The sequence below is a fragment of the Amaranthus tricolor genome, chromosome 12 (genome assembly GCF_026212465.1).
Source record: "Amaranthus tricolor cultivar Red isolate AtriRed21 chromosome 12, ASM2621246v1, whole genome shotgun sequence".
Taxonomy (NCBI): Eukaryota; Viridiplantae; Streptophyta; class Magnoliopsida; order Caryophyllales; family Amaranthaceae; genus Amaranthus; species Amaranthus tricolor.
Window position 1 is genome coordinate 5,098,525 of NC_080058.1, and position 10,160 is coordinate 5,108,684.

Consider the following 10,160-nt stretch of genomic DNA (forward strand, 5'->3'; position numbering starts at 1 on the left):
TTCGGGATTACACTCGTTGATTTATAAACAGAAAATTTACCGTGGATAATAGATATTTTTATTAATTTCTCCACAATAATATCAATTTTTAATTAAACAATTAATAACACTAAGTTAGGGATTTTTTCTAAAATAATACCTATTTTAGTTTATTAACTTATTTATTAAATTTTTTTTCATATAATCTCCTATATTTGATTTTTAACATGTTAGGAACATTTTAGAAAAATAAACTCTTAACTTAGTATTATTTATAATTAATCAAAAATTAGTATTATTGTAGAAAAATAAGTAAAAAATTGCATTATTTTTGGTAATTTTTTCTTTATAAACTTGTATAAAAAAATTAATTACATATTCGAGAAAACGTACCACGAAAATTGAACTTGAAACCATTGTAAATATGATAGAGCTAGAAGATCTTGATTATATATATATATATATATATATATATATATATATATATATATATATATATATATATATATATATATATATATATATATATGTATATATATATATATATATATATATATGTATATATATATATATATATATATATATATATGTATATATATATATATATATATATACATATATATATATATATATATATATATATATATATATATATATATATATATATATATATATATATATATATTCTCATAATATGCATCACAAGACAACAATATATATATATACTTCCTCCGTTCCATAATACTTGCTATATATTTCATTTTTGGCAATTTCATATTACTTGCTACATTTCCATTTTTGGTAATAAAACAATCATTTAAAATTCTACCTACCCCTACTTTTATCCTACCCTATACCTCTCTAACTTTTTTACCTACCATTATTTAATCTTTATTTATTTCCAATTAAAATTAATTTTCCCTCCATATTTATTATTCTCATTAAAAACTCAATTAATCTCCTATAACCCACCATCCCAATTAATTATTTCCTCCATTTAAATACACTATCTCAATTAATTATTTCTCCCATTTAATACAACCTTCCCAACTTCTTAATATTAATGGTGGGATTAATATCAGCCGTTCGATTTTGTTTGCCCTTGATCTAACCCTTGATTATTTTCCTATATAAACTGACGCCTACCCTTTCCTAACCCTAATCACATTTCTCTTCCTTTGCCGTTTCCCCCTCTCTATCTCTCTCATTCTCTCTGGAAACTTCTAACCCTAAACATCTTTGGCTTTCTTTGTGATTTCAATTCTTTGGCTTCGTTTCAGATATTAAATTCTTTGGTTTTCTTTCACTATTTCTGACGAAAGGATGGATTAGATCTGGTTTTATTTCTGATCTTTGGTTTTGTATTTGGTTAAAGCTTTACATCTGGGTTTTCCGAAATTTCTCTAGTTCTTCTGGTATATTCTTTATACTCTTTGCTTTAATCGTCATCTGGTATGCTTTGATCCGAAAATCATGATCCTCTTGCATGTTCTTCGTATTTTGATTTTTTTAAAACTTTGATCTGCTCTGTTTTCTTTTTATTTCATGTTTATTTTTATACGTTTATGATTTTGTTTTAGTTATTTTCTTGATTATGTTTTTGAGCTGTTTTTAATCCCAAAATCATGATCTGGTTTTAGTCCTACACCAGATCTGGTTTCAATTATGATATTGTTGCATGTTCTTATTTCGATTTATTTAATGTTGGATCTGATCTGTGTTCTTTTTATCTCATGCTTATTTTAATTTGATTATGATTTTGTTTTAAATTACGAAAACGATGATCTGGTTCTAGCATTCGATGAGATCTATTTTGATTAATGATTCTCTTGCATGTTCTTTTTTTTGATATTTTTAAACTTTTATCTTCTCAGTTTTTTTTTTATTTAATGTTTATTTTAATACGTTTATGATTTTGTTTTAGTTATTTTCTTGATTATGTTTTTGAGCTGTTTTTAATCCCAAAATCATGATCTGTTTTTAGTCCTTCACCAGATCTGGTATGATTTATGATATTGTTGCAGGTTGTTCTTATTTTGATTTATTTAATGTCGGATCTGATCTCTTTTTTTGTTTTCTCATGTTTATTTTAAATTGTTTATGATTTTGATTCTGTTATTTTTTTGATTCTGGTTTTGGTTTGTTTTAAATTACGAAAACGATGATCTGGTTCTAGCATTCGATGAGATCTGTTTTGATTAATGATTCTCTTGCATGTTCTTTTTTTGATATGTTTAAACTTTTATCTTCTCTATTTTTTTTTATTTAATGTTTATTTTAATACGTTTATGATTTTGTTTTAGTTATTTTCTTGATTATGTTTTTGAGCTGTTTTTAATTCCAAAATCATGATCTGCTTTTAGTCCTTCACCAGATCTGGTATGATTTATGATATTGTTGCAAGTTGTTCTTATTTCGATTTATTTAATGTTGGATCTGATCTCTTTTTTTGTTTTCTCATGTTTATTTTAAATTATTTATGATTTTGATTCTGTTATTTTTTTGATTCTGGTTTTGGTTTGTTTTAAATTACGAAAACGATGATCTGGTTCTAGCATTCGATGAGATCTGTTTTGATTGATGATTCTCTTGCATGTTCTTATTCTGATTTTTTTAAACTGTGATCTAATCTGTTTTTTTTTAATGTCTATTACTAATGATAAGATTTTTATTATGTGTACTTCCTCTGTTATGTTTTTGTTGCTACATAAGATTATTAAGGAGATGGACACAAAGGAAAAAGCGTGCGACTCATTAACTGAATCCCAAAGAGAATGTAATAAATATGATAATACCTTTGGTTCGTGGTATGATCATTATTATTTGAAATGTTGGGAATTAAATTGTGTTGATGATCCTGATCAATAACCCCCACCTTGGTACTACGATTTACCAGATGAGGAGGATTATGCATTAATTGATAAGGTGGAACCTAAGCAAAAGAGGCCACGCAAGACGACAATTCGTGGTCTTAACTCATGAGCATTCTAACTTATTTAATTATTATTGATGATGTTTATATTTATTGAAAATGTTTTTTTTGTTAATATCTCAATGATGATTGTTATTTGCTTGATGAAATGTGTACATAGTAGTGTGTTTCATTGCCACCTTAGATTATTGGACATGAGCAGGAGATATTAACACATGGTTAATGTGTTTTGTCTCATTGCCGTTTCAAGCACTAAGATGAGGCTGAAATACCTATATTTGCACAATTTCAAATGATGTTAATCGTTAAATCTGAGAGTTAAATAAACGTACACAAGTGAAAATTGGAATGATGAATGATGTTTAACTTGCTTAGTTTTTTTTTGTGACATAACTACCTCAATGACTAAATGGAGAGGTATGCATAATTGTATAGTTACAAAATGTTGTCATAAATACTGTTTCCTTTACAAAATGTGCACATATTGATAATTAATTTCAATCATCTTGCGGAAGATCATTGAGATTAATTATACCATGAGCTAAAAATTTGCGTGCTGCATCAATTAGTTCTTGGGGAATTTCTAATTGCCTGGGCAACAGACCCAGCCTGTCCAGTCTCTATTTTCCAATGTGTGGATTCTTATAGTTATTACCGCCTTTAGCTTTTAGTACCTCTATCATGCATAGTTGATATTGTATCCAAGTGTAATTTAAAAGCTTTGGTTCAAAAGTGTCGTACGCATCATTGACTGCCTTTATCAGATCATTGAAGTCTTTGGGAAATGACTTGAATTGAATTGATTGTAGAACACTAAACAATCCCAAGTCCAAGATGTTCATATCTGCACTAGATGCCGGTTGACAAACTAGTCTAATGTTAAATCCGTCTTTCTTGGCTTCTTCATTGAATGCATGATCATTTATTAAAATATGCGGCTTGGCGTTATCTTGTTGAATCCAAATATCTTTCACCCCATTTGCTGGCCATTTTGATCTTATTGCTGGTAGGACTTCAGTGATTAGTTTGTCTCGTAGAACGTCGCGTGTAACTCTTGTTATTGCTCGTAATTGTGCTGTACCCGCTGGTCTGTTTTCTGACCTCCTCATTGCATAATAAGTTTCTGTAAACGGAAAAATTCCTATTTTGCCATCCCACAACACTTCACCAGCTGAATTAATGTGAGGTCTTGCAACAGCTGCTATAAACATCACTTTGCCTATGAAATTTTTTGTAACAGCCCAGTTTAAGTGACCCGGAAATATCATGTGAGAACATGAATCCGGCTCACAAACGGACGCAAGAAAACTCATCTTTACTCGGATCGTCAACGTTCCAACGATAAAGGAATATGGTCAACAAGGTAAACAAAACAAAACAAATCAACGGAAGTCTTTACATACAACTCGAGAGCCCACCGGCCTCTAGACTAACTAAAATTGTACGAGATAAAAAAAAAACATCATAAACTTTGGTTACATAAACTGAGTTATTTAGACTCATTACAAAGTAAGTCTAGACTTGATAGTTACGAGTTCTATACTGAATCCTCACTCCAGCCCCCTCCTGCAGTTAACCTGCTGCACGTCGTATGATAACACGTAGCAGGTTCCAAAGAACAACCAATACACGTCAGAGACTTCATACATATACTAAATAGGTTGAATACAAGCATTGTGTTTACCCTAGCATGCAAAGGCTCTATTAGGTAATCTTTATTCATTATTTCCAACCTTGTAACGTTGCTCGTCCTGTTCGGGTCGTCCAAGTCATATTTCAAATTTGTTTTGGTGGAATACACTTGGGAGAGCAAATCCCAAGGCAACCACCTACCTAAGACGTTGCCCGTCCTGTTCGGGTCGCCAAAGGCTAAGTATGCATACCCCCATGGTGACCATAAAGATCCCTGAATGCCATGGGAAAAATAGTTGATAGTTTTCCAATTTATTTGTTAACCCTTTTGGGTAACATATCCATAAATTCTCAATTTCCACATAATTATTTCATATTATTTGAGGTGTCTAATCCTTATGTGATTACAATGCCTCGATTAGGAATAAAACAACATTACTTGCACAACCATATAAACAGTATGGTCTAAGCGTGTACCTTTGAACGTTGCAAACACACGTTGTTCAAGCACAATTAAAATTTCGCCCTCTTATGAAACGAGGTCCTAAATAACACAAAACGATCACGTATTAGACCGCGTTTACACATTAAATCCACTCAATACCATTAAGATATCACTAAGACTTGATAATTTCAAATGTTTTCATCAAACTCCAATAGTTCCAAATTTTACATTCTGACCAGAAACTTTTATGACCATTTTGGACAGTTTAGAAAATTCAAATTAAAAATCCGACTACACCGCTGCGTCCGGAACGCATCAATTATCTTGGGTACCAAATTTCATAATTTCTAGCATCCGATTACTATTTTTAATTATTTTAAGCGTTTTAACGAGTTTTAAAACGCATCGGTTAAATAAAACAACAACGAAACACACCCAATACTCGGATCGGGGCGCCATTACCGAGGCAGCAGTTGCTGTCCGAAATTCCTTCTACTTAAATTATTTTATTTTATATATATTTTTTTTTCTATTTAAATTATTTAATCTTTTTTTAAATCTCCATACCAAAATACACCTAACCAAAAACCAAATTTACATTTTACTAAAATAAAACAAATAAAACCAAATCTCCTATCACACCATCCACTTGATATTTCCACACATGTAACAATACATAAAATCCCATCAACAATCTAAACCATCATCAAAAACATAAAACTAGCAACTTAAGACATACTCATCCACAAGATCCTTCAAGAGCAATTAAAGTTTCATAAACCCTGATAATTAAATTAAATACTTGATTCTCTTATCAAATTAAAATTTTGTAAAGAATCATACATCATCATTTTAGAACCAAAACATATATATAAGGACAATCCTTTAAACAAATCAAATTTTGTTAAAGGATTTATAAACTCATGGATACCTACATTACTTAATCTATACGAACTTAATTTCTACTAACAAATTGAAATTTAGTTAGAGAAATTTAAACCATAAAAGAAATTTATTTGAATACCAACAAAACTCAATTCTTATAACAAATTAAACTTTGTTAAAGAATATAAATCAAGAACAAAACTTAATCCTTTTAACGAAATTAAAGTTTATTAAAGGATTGTTAAAGAGAATTACATAAAAATATACTCAATCCTCCTCAAGTCATAGGATATCACCATACATAAAATGTAATTCATCTTAGAAAACCTTGTATATAAAATCTACAATTAGTAATTCTATTAGACTTACCCTTTTGATCAAAAGATAGGATGACAAAAACAAGAGAACAAATTTTTTTTTTTTGTTTTGAGGCTGCCGAAAACAAGGCACAAGAAGAGGAAGAAATTTCTGATTTTTTTCTTGTTTACTTGAGGTTTTGAAAGTGTGAGGTAGTGTGAGGAAGACAAATGATGCTTAGGATTAATAAGGATTTTAAGGACCAACTTAAACACTCCTAATTACACCATTATGAGAGGAGTTACAAAAACTCCTCCCATACTCCCCAAACCGGCAGCCCCTTCTAATTCCCACCTATTTATTTATTTTTTTAATTATTAATTAATTAATTGAGTAATTATTGTGTTATTATCACAATCGAAACAAAACGTCATGCGATAAAACTTGTTACCGTTAAAATTAACCTACTTTGTTACTTATAATTAACTATGTAAAATAATATAATTTAATATCACTTATTTATTTTATTTTGTTATATTTTATTTTATTATATATTATTTATTTTTAAACCCGATAAATTACGGGGTGTTACATTTTTATTTTGCACACATCTATATGGTTCCTCCTCTTCCCAAGGGAATAAATAATACCTCTGTGTTGCCCTACTCATGTAGAACCATTTTTCATCTATGTGCACGACATTATACATAAGTCCGAATTTTGGTATATTATCTATAGTGGGTGGTATTATTTGGGATAAAATGAAGTTGATTCTTCTCATTTTGTGGTCGTGAGAAAGTTTTGGTTTAATTGAATTTGTGTGTGCTCTAATATTACCGGATTTCATCATTCTATAAACTTGTGAATGACCAATGCCTAATGCAGAGGCCATTGCTCTAATTGTGGTCCTCTTTTCAATTGGTACAGCATTGAGCAAATTCATGTCAAACACTCTTGGTTTCCTACCAACTCTTCCCCTTTTTCTGCTATTAACATTAATTACAATGCCATTTTGCATTGATGTTTTGGCTGATTCCCACAGCCTTGCTATTGTCCACCTAGATGTGTTATGTTGCAATGCAATTGTTTTAATTGTACCTCGTGGCAAACGTCTATCTGGTTCTTTAGAAAAAGTAGTTAACTGTTGTACAATTAACTTTCTGGTCTGAACTGGTAGTTCCCTCTTACTACCTACTGGTTACTGTCTTAATGTTTGCTGTTGGTTCGGTTCAGTTTCTGTTTCCTCCAGTGTTAATGATTGAATATGGCTTATGGGTTCCTCTAAACTCAAACTGACATCTATGTTTCCATAATTCTCATTTGTGTACTCATCATAAATGTCATATTCAGAATCTATATTAAGGTTTTCAAAGTAAGAAATAAATACCTCAATATCAGGATTAATGAATTCCTCTTCTTGAATTTGAACCTTAGCCATTTGCTATTTTTGATTGCTTGTTGTTGGTTTTGTAGAATTGATGAAAGAAATAGGATTGGATCTAAATGCTTATGAACAATTTAAAAGGGGAGGACAGCAAATGAAGAAAATGAAATGAAGAGGTGTTGATTTGGTTTCATACACAGTTTGATCGATTTATAGACAGATCAAATGTGTTGAAAAATTTATGTTGACTTTTATGTAAAAATTTTTTACTTTTGCTGAAAATTTGTAATATTGGAGGGAATTCTAATATTTTAGGGGGAAAATCTTTTTTTGGGGGGAAATGAAACTGAAATCTAACTTAATCTAAAATTATGTTTCTCATCTAAGCTATTTTTCCTTTTTTTTAAAAATTAACAACAATAAAATATTAATATCCTATCAAGTGAACAGTAACCTACAATTTAGGTGATCAGAATCCTTAATATTTGTGCCCATGCTAATGTAGCATGTAATACAGAACAGAGGAAGTATATATATATATATATATGGGTTATTTAACTGAGGCGTATTTCTTGATGAGACCGTTTAATATAACATTTTGTTTTTTTTTTTTTACTTTCTGCTATTAGTTTCATTTCAATTTGCAAAACTATATATTAAATGGTTGGGATCACCTAACTTGGATAAAGAAGGGGTGGTGCAATTAGAGTGATTTACGCTTTAGCGAAAAAAAAAAAAATTACTCAATCAAAAGAAAATGAAATGTTTAGGACATTTAAGAGTAAGTAAAGTAATATTAGTTAAGATAAAAATGAAACGTTTTAAATAACTAAAAAAAGGGGCTAGTGTGAATAAAAAGTATTTGGGAACATATTTTATTTTAGGTTATTTATTGAGTTTACATTATCTATGAAATTCCACTAAAGCCTAATGCTACTATTTATTTTTCTTTCTCTCATATACCTTTTGAAAAATCTTATTTATCACATGACGGATTCTAAAAATCTCATCCTTACATTAATATCTAAAAATCTGACTTTAGTAATATTTCTATCTATAAATATAAATAAATTGTAATCATATCATAAATACTAATCATCATGTTCAAATTTATGTCATTGAATCTTTTTTAAGATAAGTTTAAAATTATGATTGAATCGTCAATAATAATTGATTGTAATTTTAAATACTAATTATTAAGTTTAAAATTATGTGACTGAATCGTCAATTTTAAAATAATTAAAATTTCTCTTCAAAATAAATAATATGAGGTCTACGTGATAAAATTCTAAAATTTTCTTGATAAAATAAAAATATTACAACTCTTGTTCAAAAATTATTTTTGTATTTTAGTTTAGAGATAAGTTTATGATTTTTATAAAATGTAAAACAAATTAAAAATATACGAAATTAAAATTCAAAATTAAATTACTAAATAAAATATATAAGAAAATAAAAATTATAAAATGTACTAGTTTTTAATATTAGGGATTAAACAATGATTTGCGAATTCTATTGCATGAGAGCTTAGAGATTAATTAGCTATTTCGAAGGTCAGCGAAGTTAAAGGGTACATTACAACATGTCACTTTTTCAAACCATTTCTAATTTTCATTATCGAAGAGACAGAGAATTAGGATTCTTTCCATTACGTAAAAAATAATAAATACTTTAATAGTTAGTTTAATGGTTAAAATTGTTTGATGGAGGAAAATAAGGAAAAATTTGGAATTTTTTTGTATTCTAAATTAATTGTCAACATTTTAATACGAATAATGGTGAAAAAGTGATAAAAGCTAACAACAAACAAAAAAATTACTTTCTGCTTTTTCTTTGTCTTGAAAATTTGGAAACTCTAATCAAAGAATTCTCTACTTGCATTTTTTTCATCATTACCAATTCTAATTGGTTTATTATCATCATCAACCAATATTCTGCTCGAAAACAATAATTGATTGGATATGCTAATTTTAAATTCGACTATATTTGATTTATTTTGATTTTTATCAAATGGTATGTGATCTTATTCTCAATTTTAATAAAAATTGAATATGTGTTTTATTATATTATTTTATTTAAATGATTATGAAATTGTTGATTTCAAATATTATATAATTCTATTGCATTATATATGTGCTTAGATATTAAAGTGTTTAGATAATCTTCTCAATTAATAGTTTGAGACGAATCAATCTTCTCGATTATGCTAAGTCTAATTTTGATTATTAAAAGAATGATAATAAAAAAATAGTATTATTTTTAGGAGCAATAACTATTGTTCTAATTTAATTATTTCATTATCTTCACCAAATTTAATACCATTTAAAAATGTGATATCAAGTAATCATAAAAAATATAATTTTTGAATAATCAAATATTAGTTTAAATTAGATTTCATTTTTGAAATGAAAGCTTATATGATGTTTACAAATGAAAAACAAGATGAAAACAACAAATAACAATAAGGAAAGATGAAACACAATAAGTATGAGGTATCTTGGATATTTCTCCCTCAACAAATGTTTATTTATATTGATTTTAACAATACAATATAAATAACTCTCACTATCTTGAGAAGAACCTCTCAAGATCACAAATACTAACTC